This window comes from Drosophila subpulchrella, chromosome 2R (genome assembly GCF_014743375.2).
Source record: "Drosophila subpulchrella strain 33 F10 #4 breed RU33 chromosome 2R, RU_Dsub_v1.1 Primary Assembly, whole genome shotgun sequence".
Taxonomy (NCBI): Eukaryota; Metazoa; Arthropoda; class Insecta; order Diptera; family Drosophilidae; genus Drosophila; species Drosophila subpulchrella.
The window spans coordinates 20174109-20187000 of NC_050611.1; the positions used below are offsets into that span (position 1 = coordinate 20174109).

General features: G+C 39.0%; 1 protein-coding gene across 1 annotated transcript in view; it reads right to left on the minus strand.

Annotated features, from left to right (window-relative positions):
* LOC119550851 (nephrin) overlaps nucleotides 1-12892 on the minus strand; it is a 49312-nt gene extending 36420 nt beyond the window's left edge. The window contains exon 1 of the mRNA XM_037859820.1: nucleotides 12377-12892. The gene's annotated coding sequence lies outside the window, so the exon portion shown is untranslated. The remainder of the gene's footprint in view (nucleotides 1-12376) is intronic.

Consider the following 12892-nt stretch of genomic DNA (forward strand, 5'->3'; position numbering starts at 1 on the left):
AGGAACTGGTAAACATGGAGAGGGGCCAAGAAAGAGAAACTACACGTGTAGGCAAAGCAATCAACAAGCAGGATACGAGTCGAATGAGTAACATAAATAATAAAAAAACCAGGAGGGGGAAATCCAGTGGCAAATGGAAGGAGGAAAAGGAGCAGCCGGCGCAGGAGCTGGCTCAGACATTTGTATGAATAATGTCTGAGACCAGGACGACGCATGAATGGCAAATGGCAAATGGCGAAATGGGTGAGTGACGAGTGGCAAGCTCCTGTCGGGAAACCTCCTTGCAACACCCACCCCCTCCATTTGCCACCTGCCTCACCTGCTCGGAAAAGCCTGCTTATTTATGCTGTGCCTATTGCTGCCACTCGAGACCCCAGACACCCCTCTCATAAGGAGTACGTATGCCCACCACATTTTCCATTCCCAGCCAGCGAATGGAATATGACGGCAAATAGAAAATATTTATGCATTATGCAAAGCGAAATGCGAAGGAGCCCCAATAATGGAAACCTGTTGTCCGGGAAATCTAATTTTCGAAATTCCCACACGGCGAGAGTCCTCCAAACCATAACTCACTTCACCCGGAGCAGGAGCCGGAGCACATGGTTATTTAATTTGGCCATTCTGCCAGCCCCAAACGAAATAATGGCCAAATGGTCAGGTGAAAGGGCAGGTGTACGGAATGATGGCTTCCAGGTGCCAAGTGGTTAGGGAAACTCCCCGGAAGATAAGATACGATTTGATATCTGGGAGGGGTGCCAAGTGTGCCAGAGATTAACACAGTAATTGTTGGGTTATTATCGGGGCTTTATCTTCCGGAGCGGTTGTGAAATCCTTGGGATGTTTCTATAAAAAAAATATTTATCCAACTCTTAAAGAGATGAAAATAAATACAAGGGGCTTAGTAAACACTTATTGGGTATATCGAAAATATATATCCAGTTTGTTTTACGTGCTTTTTTAATATCTTAGAACTTATAATACCCTTTTATAAGGTATTTTAGTGGTAGTAAGAAATTATCAATATATAATTTTCCTTGGTGTTTTATTACTTTTAAAGTCTATTATTATTTTAAATGTAACATTTATTTAAGTACAAGAGTTTTTCTGTCAGTTCTTATTAATTTTAGAACCTTGAGGAATTTGTAATACCCCTTTATAACATTTGTTTAAATCTCCCACGCTTTAAGCCAGTCTTTTCCTTCCCCAACATTTTCTCTTGGATTTTCGTTAACATTTTATTTCTCACAACAGAGTGAACAATGCGAGAAATTCTTAGCCAATTTGCATAAGTGATTTGCCCCCTTTTTATTCCCCACCACTGAGCTTTATTGGGTGCCAGCCTGATCCCTCCCTGAATAAGCTTCCTGTGGCGCCCCAAAAGGCCTTCACCCGACTTTCTGTCCGTCTGTCTGTTGGTCTGTCTGTCTATCTGGGGCACAGGTGAGAAAAAGGAAGGTGGAAAAAAGTGTGTGAGAGATATGTGAGAGTGTCAGCAACGTGACGCTTATAAATTTATGAAGAAAACTTCTCAGGGCGGCGGAAAATGGAATGGCAGCCCCCGAAGGACCAACACCTTTTCTACATCCTCCATAGAGTTCAAACTGAGACTGGACCATGTCACATTGACATCTTGAAAGAGTGCACTGAGAAAATTGTATTATTTTGTTATATTAAAAGGAAAATAATTCTAACAATACCGAAATTTTCAAATATTTATTTAAGTTTATATGTTATTTTTTCAGAATTGCATTTCATACTTTCAATCTACCCATTTGCTTATAGAGGTATTTTATTTCTCTCTCTGTGCCTTCGAAAAGGATAGGGATCCTGTGAGGACAGGCGGTAGGACAGAGGGACTACAGTAAGTGAAATTAATTAAAAAGGACGAATAGCGTTAGTCAAGGATTGTTGCCCGATGGGGGAGTTTGGGGCTCCGAGATCCGAGTTACGAGCGGCAAGGAGATGGATGGACTGGGACACACAATGAATGGGCAAAAAGATGTCAACACTTTGCTGGCGATGACGACGTCGTCACGTTGTTGTCCTGTCTGTGCGTCTGTCCTTTGGTCCTTGGGCTCCTCAGTTGCTCAGTCCTTCAGTATCCCACCCATCATCCATTGTTGCTGCCATTGTTTCATATTGCTCTTCTCGGCAGTCTGCTGCTGTTTATGAAGTGGCAGGAACGAGTGGCGTTGTTAATAATAGAATGTTACTTCTATTTTAGCCCGCTTCGCGTTACAATCTCCATCGCCGAGAGAATCTCGTTTCACGTTTCGAGGAGCTTTTTGTTTCTTGTTTTCCTTGCACTCGACAAAGAGTTTTCACTCCTAAAAAACTTTGCTGCCAGCGCCCCTTGAAAAGTCTGATGGGAAGTCCCTGGGAAGTGGAAGTGCGAAAGGAGATTTTCCCCCTCGCCGGCTGGCAATTTAAATAATAGAGTTTAATATTTTATTTGACTGACTTTCTCAGCATCTCGAGCAAGAATTGCACATCTTTCTTCGGCTTTTAATGAAATATTTCGGACAATGCGAATGGAGCCACTTGAAATCAGAGCTTTTATTTGTTTTCACAACTAATTGCACTTTTTGCGCCTGCCAAAAGGCAAATATAACTACTTGTTTTGTTCTAAAAATATTTCGGTTGCATTTTGGCCATCGAGAAATTAATACACATGGGATAAGTCAATAGTTTGGAGTTTAAATATTGAACATGTTTTCATTTTATTCTGAGTACTTGGCCAAAATCAAAAGGCAAATAGAATGCAGGTAATCACATTTCAAACCGCTCCAAATTGCCAGGAAAAACGAAAAAGGTTTGGTAAACATTTCAGGATTTTATGCATTGGCATGGTAGCCAAGCAACAACAATTTTATTTTCATTCGCCTACATATATTTTTAATTAAAAGCAAAAAAGGCAGAGCCCGGTGGAGGATATATATAGATATGTATACATATACCAACTCCCCTGAGCAGGGACAATAGCAGAGCAAAGCTCGTAAAAATTCAATGTCAACAATTTTCCACACACACGGTGGCTCATAAAATATCCTATATATATCCTGTGTGTGTTTGTGTGTATGATTCTGTATCTATGACAAAAAAATTGTTTATTTAATGGAGGCAAATCCTCTTTTACCTCCTTTGCCTGTTTACATTTTACTTTTTTCAATGTACTAAAAACGCGTGTTTATAACTAACTGAAGGGGCAAGGTGGAAAAGGTTGAAATCGGTAGCAAATCTGTAGACCAATTAGTACCCTTTGTAATATTAAACTTCTTGGAAGAATAATACTATCTAAGTCATTCAACAGAATGTCTCATTAAGAAAACGTATATTTTTTGATTCAAATTTTTGATACAAAAAGGAGTACAGATATAAAGCAAATATGTGATACAATGTTCATATCTTATAAAGATTGTTCTTACTTAATTAAAAATACGTTAATATTTTTGTAAAAAATGTTGTTCAAAAATATTAAATGGCCTGATAAGCCCAATTTCAACCCAATTTTTATAGGGTAGAGTCAGTACAGGATCCGATAAACTCGTGGGATTTTTCAGTGGAGCATAGGGCCGTGTTACGAGTCAAAAGGCGCAACACATACTCATGTACATATATACCAATACAAACACAATAGCACAAACACACAGACTCCGAGGAGGTCGTTGCGCATCCTTGGCACATTTCATATGGATAACAAATGCTGGGAAAATTGTTTTTAAATATGCCGCCAAAGGAAAAAGGGGAATTGCTTCAGGAGTATACAAATGTGGGGTAGTGTCTGTCCCTCTTGAACTTCTAATATTTGTTTTATTTCCTTTGCATTAAAATTATTTATTTTGTATTTTTTATATTTCACCCCTTTTCCTTTTAAGTAAAAAACCCACTTAAAGCAGAATCCTTTGAGTTGCCTTGGCTTTTTGAGGGGACAACAGAAGTCTCGCAGCGTTTGCACTCTGCGGTTTTCCCTGCCTACGCACTGCCATCGCATTTCCCCGCTTTTTCTCTCGCTTTTCCTGGGTTCCTGCGAGTGTGTTAATTGGCGGTCTAGGTGTGCGATTGTGTGTGACTTCGCGTATTTGCTCAGGTGAGAAAGAGCAACAGGATTTATTCGCCTTTTTCCGCTTTCCCCGCACCTTTGGCCTGTCAACTTAATTGGCTTCAGTTTGCAATTAATTGGATTTCTCTGGCTCCTTATCTTTGCATTTAATGTTTTTTATCGCTGTTTTTATTATTTTTTAATTACCACAAAAAGTAGCTGGGCGGAATTGGGTTGCAATCACAAGTTGCATAATTGGCTGAGATTTGAATTGCCTTTATAATGGGTTTTCCTTGTATGGGGCTAAAGATATTTATGGAAATATGTATTTTATTATTTTATGAATTACTGGAAATCACATTTTAAGTAAAGAAATTTTCTATGTTGCTATTGGATTTAACTACTTTGCTTGAAAACCGAAATGTAACTAAACAACCTTCATTTATCAAGCCCTTAATAACTACATTTTCCTTAAATGCTTTTACCCACTCTGATAAAAAATGTAATCCTATTCCATCACTCGGTTTACGTCAAAGGATTTACATTAGCAAATATAGTATTTTTGTGATATATGAACGGTTATCTGCGACAGTCCGGTGAATTTTAACTTCTCCCCACTAATGCGAAGTTAGTTAAGTTAGTTAAGCGGACTAAGTTAAGCACGCGATCTTAATTATGTAGAGGGTTGAGCTTCCGAGGGATGGGAATCGCATTGCGTAAGCCCTGCTAACTAGAAAACTAGGGGAAAGATGGAGGACGAGGTAGACACCACCACCAGACGCAGACCACTTGGAGCTCCGGTTCGGGCCATGGCAGGCACTTTATGGCCATAACCGAAAGTGCCATTGACTGTTCACCCCAACCCCTTCGCTGCTTACCCCTCGCTGCGATTACCTGCGGGCGACAACCCTAAAGCTGACGCCAGCCCCCGGCCACACCCACTCCTCTAATGGGGATTAACTATGGAACCCACGAACAGAACCGGGGAAAAAACAGGATAAAAGAGTTTTTGTGCCCTCGCAGAGGGTATTTAAATTTTAAAAACTATGAAGGGATAAAGAACTTTTCAAGCATTTTAAGCATAATCAGGGTGGCTACTCCAATGAAGCAATTAATGTGACCATAGGGTGTGGTTGAATACAGGAATAAATGGAAAAAAAGTTACTCTACGAGCAATCCCTATAATGAATTAGAATACAATTAACTAAAACTTGACAAAGTGCTTATTATATCTAGGGAAAGAACTATAAAGAACTTTTCAGGCATTTTAAGCATAATCAGGGTGGCTACTCCAATGAAGCAATTAATGTGACCATAGGGTGTGGTTGAATACAGGAATAAATAGGAAAAAAAAAATGAAGTTACTATACCAGGAATCCCCTATAATAAATTAGAATACAATTAATTAAAACTTGACAAAGTGCTTATTAAATCTAGGGAAAGAACTATAAAGAACTTTTTAGTCATTTCATAATTAGGGTGGCTACTCCAATGAAGCAATTAATGTGACCATAGGGTGTGGTTGAATACAGGAATAAATAGGAAAAAAAATTAAGTTACTATACCAGGAATCCCTATAATGAATTAGAATACAATTAACTAAAACTTGACAAAGTGCTTATTAAATCTAGGGAAAGAACTATAAAGAACTTTTCAGGCATTTTAAGCATAATCAGGGTGGCTACTCCAATGAAGCAATTAATGTGACCATAGGGTGTGGTTAAATACAGGAATAAACAGGATAAAGTTACCATACGATCAATACAATTCGAAAACAATTAACTAAAACTTGACAAAGTGCTTATTAAATCTAGGAAACTATAATCATTACTAACTTTATTAATTGCTATTTAAGGGTGTTTGATTTATTATTCTACTGGTTCTATTTTAATCAGATAACTCTATGGTATCATTAGAAATGAAATATAACGCAACGGATATTAATTTTCTCTAAAAGGGTATTTTAAACTTCGGTTTACAATGATAATCTATTTTTCAGTAAGGTTTATTTTTCGTCCTTTTTTTGATCCTAAGTGCCACTCAGACATATGCACGAAGGGCCACGCATGCAAAAAGGTGAGGAATGGGCCCGGGGAGGGGGTGTTGGAAAAGCGAAGGGTTGGAGAAAAGTCGGAAATAGGAGGCGAAGGGAAACTCAGCAGGCGCTGCGACACGCACCACGCAAACATTTTTCATCGTTAGCAGCCATAAAGAAGACAGAACCAGGCACCAGGCCACCCCCTTTTCCACGGCATTTTCCCCTTTTCCTCGCCCAGAGTTTTCCACCAAGTGGCCAGCCGGAGACAGACCACAACTAATGTAAAAACAAACACAACACCAGCGACCAAAACAAATTTGCACAATGCACAAGCGAGAGAAAGGGATAAATGGTTGGAAATGAGAAGGAAAGAGGATACAGCTAACACATGATAACAATTTTCATCTCTTTTTCACCAGGATATGACACTTTTTTTTGGAAGCTTCAATTTAACTTTTTAAAATGTGGAAACTTTTCCATAAATCAAACTATCAACTGTGATTGAAAATTATATTTTTTTAAGTGTTTAAAGTTTTTGTTTCAACTATATGTGGATTATTTTATATACTACATTTTAAGGAAATCTTTAACCTGTGAAATAAATATTCTAAATAAAATCCCCTAACTAAATATCATAGTCGTTGGTTTGAAATTACTTTTAACTATCTTTCAGATATTTTATATTCCATATACTTAGGTATTTTTGTACCTTTAAAGTAACTTTTGAAAATATTAATATAATATAATAAATAATATACCTATACTACTTTTCCTAGTCTTTTCAACCACGGTGCCGTCTTGCCTTGGAATCATATTTATAGAGACAGTAACTCTAGCTGTTCCCCCTTCGCATATTGGTTGTGCACACACGTGTTTTTGTTCTTTTTTTACGAGTGTGTATGTGGCGCCAGCAGAACACCCACACGTTTGCCCCTTTCCCCGCCCACTTATTTTCCTCCCGAGCCTTTTTGAAGGCGCCTAACGACAGGGCAACTCAACGGGGGAAGTGGAAAGGGGAAAAGCGGCGACTAGGCGTGAATTATGACCTATTGAAACCTCAAACAAGACCCAAGCTCAACAAGAACAACAACTGACTCAGTCAGTTTTCCCCTTTTTCTCCTTTTTCCCTTCTACACATACACACTCCTTTATTTTCCTGGGTCTCAGGACGCTCCTTTCCGGCCCCCTTTTTCCCCGCCCGTCTGCAATTTTTACTTTATGACTTTATTCTGTCCTCGTTTTATGCATTTTTTATGCCGCTCCGTTGCGGTTTTCTCACTTTGTTGGCCGACAAATCCACTAACAGAGCCACCCCCTCGGGCCCCAACGGGTTAATATCCCACAATGCCGCTCCCCTGATCCTGTTTCTGTTTGAGTTCCAGTTCAGTTTGTTATCCCGCTGCATTATTTATGCATTATTTAGTTGGGGCGACAATTATTGGCTGTCGGACAGTTTAATGGGCGTAGGTTAATGTGTTTCACATGTGAATAATGGGGGTATTACGAAACGTTCACACCGGTGAGGAAGATAAATTATTTTTAAGTATGAAAAAGAGAGCAGCAGCAGGGCTTTAAAGTAGGAAAAACCATTATAATCGTCAGAGCTTCAGTGGTTCTATATAAATATATTTTTTAGTACACGCTTGAGGTGGTAATAACTTTTATATATAATAATATATAATAAAAATTTTAGAGGCTCTATAAAAACATATTTTATGTAGGAAAATAAATCATGAATAGCACAGTTTTAGTTATATTATATGCTTATAGTGGGAATAAATTTTATATATCATCATTCCAGTCGTTCTATAAAAATATATTTAAATAAAAAAAAAAAAGAACAATTTTTTGTTATTAACAAAATTGCACTCATAAAGCCCAGTACCAGATGGTAATTTAAGGTCTTTGCGCCAAATACAACCTCCTTTGCTCCCGATTTTTTTTTAATCCACACGATAATCATTGTCCATAAAAAGCCCCAGCAAAACTCCAATTAAAATGCATCTAAAAAAGTAAGCTGGTAACATAGCTATATGGGTATATGGTAAACTATCCACGTGTCGACATTTAGGTCCAATAAAAAATATGAAACGGAACCGCCTCGCCTCGTGATAAAAATCTATAGTTAGAAACTGAAACTACCGAATGCGAAATGTAAACAAGTCGGGAATTTGTTGCCACCCAAAAATGATGAAACAGATAAAACATAAAAGTGCTGGCGGTTCGGCGGTTGGCTTTAATGCAATTATATATCCCCAAAAAGGAAAAGCGAGCGGGAAATCGAGGGGCAAACAGCGGAGAAAGTGGGAAAAAGTTTAAGTGAGGAAATTGCGTGCAAAAGGGAAGAAAATTTATTGGGAAAACAGGACGAAAAACGAAATTAAACACGCGCAGTGGAGCCACAACGCCGCCCCTCTTCATTTTCCCCGCCCTGCATAAAAAGTCTGAATTATGTTCCATAATAAAAAGTTATGACTGTAAAATTTTTTAATTGCACATTTGGGAGCTGTTTTTTTTCGTCTTCTGCTTTTTGTATTTTGTTTATTTAATTTGAAATTCGTTGTTGGCTCAGACACCGCAAGAATTTTATTGGCCGACTCCATGTTGCGCCGCTCACAAATGTGTCAATACCTCGGGAGCAGGACCAAGACAAAGTTTTGCCATTGCGGTTAAGCCCAAGTTAAATACTTTAAAGTTTAAACAAAGGCCCGGCAAAAAACAGCTGGAAAAATAATGCCCCTCATACATTTGTACTGCAAATCATTTGATTCAGCCTTTGTTCTGGCTTTGGAGGAGCAATTAAATGCCCGGCGGGCGAATGTGTTGCTCACTGAGTTTCCACAGAAGTGTTTTACTTGAGTGACTCGACTTCGTCGACGGGAAATTGAATTATTGTTATTGGCAAACTTCGAGACAGCTCGACGAAAGATGAAGCCCGGAGTTCTGGGGGGTTGGGATAGGATGGGACCTTCCTGGTACGCAAAACCCAGATTGACAGGGAAATTTGATAGACGTCCCGCAACGTGAACGTAAATAGAAATACAAATTTGAGACACTGTTTGTCTAGGGAACCCGAGAGTCTGCCGCTCAGGTTGCAAATGTTGATTCAGCCACACAGCAAATCAGATATGCTTAGCACTAATTGGGTTTTCAAGAAAACGCACATTTTATTGCTTCATTTAACAAGATTGTTTAATAAACAAAAGTAAAGATTTTATTTTTGACATCCAACAAGATACTAAAACAATAGACAAATTGATTCTATAAATATTGGTTTTTATTATACATGTGAAAAATATTTGTTTCATGAAATAGCTTTTTTCCTTTACTACTTATTTCTTGTTTATACGGTTTCAATTAGTTGAACAAACTGTAAAAGAGCAATATTGGCATTGTTTAGCCATTGTTGAAAACTCAAATTGATATTTTTTATGAATGCTATCTTTTTTAGAAATTTTGTTTGTTGTTTTTTGGTTCATTTGCATTCGTTTCGTGAACACAATTGTATTAATTACGGGAGTTCTTTGTCTTCATTTCTATTGTGTTTATTCTCAGCTATTTGCAAATTTTAAATCAATTAAGCTGGTAAAACTAATCCTCTGCAATTGTCAAGTGCTGAAACTCCAAGCTCCAACATTTCAACAGAGAAATTTGTTTAATCCTAAATGCCCCACTTTGGTTTTCGCCCTCCTAAAGAAAAAAATTTCTTTCCCTCTTTCTCCAAATGACATCTGTCGTCCATCTGCCTTTCTTGTTGGCGGAGTCTCAGGCTAATTTGCTTCTCTTTTGCTTTAATCTGGTCGAGTAAATTTACAAATTAATTAAAACAACAAACAAACGAACGAAAAAAGTCGAAAAAAAGCTGTAAGGAGAAAGTAAGAAGAGCAACAGTCGCGGGCCAAAAGTCAAAAATATTTAAAACCAAGAGAGAGCATCCCCCAAGAAAAAAACCTCAAAAACATACAGACAAACAGCGAAATTAAGGCACTAAAAACCGAGACAAACAACAACAATGAGTAGTTGAAAAGGCCAAAAAGCAAGGATGGGGGGTCTGAATTTTGGTAGCAGGTTTTTGGATATCCCCGCCTTGTTGCCAGTAAATTCAAGGGACACCACAACAACAACACGAACAGGAAAACACAGCAAAGGCAGCAGTAACACAAACAACAACGGGGACACAAAAAACAAGAACATTCAGGCCCGTCGGCAAATGTAAAAAAGTCAAAAGTGGCAAAAACGTTGGTAGATGATGATGGGGGCAAAGGACCTTTTTCCTTTCCTGAGCTTGGCCAGGGAAAAGCGCGTGGAAACGCACAGAAATAATAATAATAAAAGCGGGGGGGGGGCTCTCAAGAAGGTTTCAGGGGGGTTTCGGGGTGCTAGGCGATTTCAGTGAGCCGAGAGTAAATTATAAATTAACGCTGCAGGCGACACGAGGTCAACTTGGCGGTGTCCCCTGCTCCTTCACCACCACTTTCTCCTCCTTTTCCAGTGCTGCCTTTTTCTACTGTTCTTTGACTCGCACACATATCCAGGTCCTTTCGAAAAATATAAAACAAACTATCAAATACCGGGTAATTATTTCATAAAAAATGGGGTTATGAATTTATTTTTGTTTAAAATACCATCAAGCTTCCACTTTCTTTTGTTAAAGCTAAGTACCCAACCTTAATAGGTCACATCCCAATTATTTCTGTTCTACCTCACATAGATCCTGAGATATGGGGACTTAAAAAATTGTAAGGCCGTATTAAAATCTTTAACTATGTACCCATACAACATACCCTAAAAACAGCAAGTACTGGGTATGCAAGAAAAAAAATAAGCACGAAAAACACACATACAATGGAAACTCGGCACGCGGCCTCAACTGACCGCAAAAAACATAACGAAAAAGGAGAGATGAGTGAGGAAAGCGGGTGGGAGTTGGGTGGTAAAACCAAAGGGGGTGGAGAAAAGCCGCGGGGGGGGGGGGGGGGGGGGTGGGGTGGTTTGAGGTCAGGGAGCGTGGGGACAAGTGCTTCAATTGGCGTCGGTGGCGATAGTAAATTCTCCTGGTCCCTTTTTTGGCGAGGGGGATTTTCCGAATTACCAACATGGAGTTCAAGTGCAGCTGGTGGCGAAAAGGAAAGGGGATGAAAAGCTGAAGGGGGAAGTGGCTTCCCACCAGATGACATGATAATTGAAAATAAGTTGAGATTTGGCCGAGAGCTTAAGGGCGGAACAAGAGGAGTTCCACTTGCTGGTTAATAAAGTTAGCGGGGCAAGCGAGATAACTGAATAAAGTTGAACGAAAAATGTTTTCAGTTTGAAAATAGGGGATAACTTAAAGACGATGTTTGAATTTCATTGCCTATTCTTTAAAACGTTTTAAATAAATAAACAAATATTGTATATATAATCTGTAGTTCCAATCCTTCCATTAAGAAAAACATTTTGAAAAGTAAAATAAAAAGTTTAGAGAAGTATAAGCAAATTGGTATGAAGCGTTTTGCTTTTTAACATGGTTTAACCCTGATTTTGCATCTAAAACTTTTACTTGTTTGGCTAGGTAAATTGAAGTTAATTAATTTTTTTTAATATTTTTTACAAGTTGTAAATACCTTTTTAGTTTCTCAAATTTTGAAAGCCAAACTCACAAACTCCTGTTTCATACAAAAGTGATTTGCAATAAATTCTTCAGAAATAGTTCCCTCAATATAGTAAAATCAGTTTCAAAGTTGTAAATGGCATCTTTCTGTTCCTTTTGTGGGCTTCCCCAGAACTTTATTAAAAGTTCAACTTTTTCCTTTATACCAAAACAATTTCATGTCCCACAGCATATTCCTTGGCCAGTTGCGCAAGTTTTAAAGTCTGTATGGCTTGATGGTTGCACTTTTATTCCTGTTCCCGGGGGATTCCCCCCAACTCCACCCAACGATCCCCAGGAGATTATTCACCCAGTCATGCATTCATCCAGGCGATGTCCATGACAAATATGCGGGAAACATGAACATAAACCCAAAGGGGGCGGGGCCGACGGGCACGAAGGCCCCCACAGAACAGGTGTGGGGTTGGAAGGTGTTCGGAAGGGGCTTGGAAGAGGTTTGGAAGGGGTTCTTTTCAGAGGGGGGCACGCGTGCACAATTAAAAGTTTCATTGACTCGCAACATGGACATGAACGGACATCCGCTGGCGCAGGATCCTTGGAGCAGAAAGCAGAAAGGAGAAAGGTGAACTCCGGCTAATATTCGTGCATAAATTTGTGCCTAGTTCGCTGTCATGATTTCAATTTATTTTCCAGATATGCAAATTACTTTGTTATTTAATCCTTATGTGTAATCCGCTTGGCATCATCCTGGAGTTAGGTTCGGTAGCTTATAATTCTCAATCACTGACACTGGGCCACACGAATCTGCGGCTGTTGCAGCAGCAACATCTCACGAGCACATCTCCGATATGAATATTATTTCAGATTTAATGCATGAATTTTGGCTGTCTTGAAAAGCTTGAATTACTTGACTTTGGGTGACTTTTTTATGATTTTTGGCTGATTTAAGGGCCCTTGTGTTTCTCTCACGAAGTTGCAACTACTCGCGACGAACTGACGACAACCGAAAGGCGACAACGAACGAGCAACTCGAAGGATCTTTCACTTTTTATAGGTGAATTTTACTGGGCTTTGGTCACTTTTTGGGCTCAGCACTTGCCGATTCTTAACTCGATTCCAGCACTTTTTGTCTCGAAAACCGACGATACTATGATTTTCTGACCGAATCAATCCAAAACGCAACAGAACGCGCCTCGCGATTTCGAGTACCACAACGCTTGAA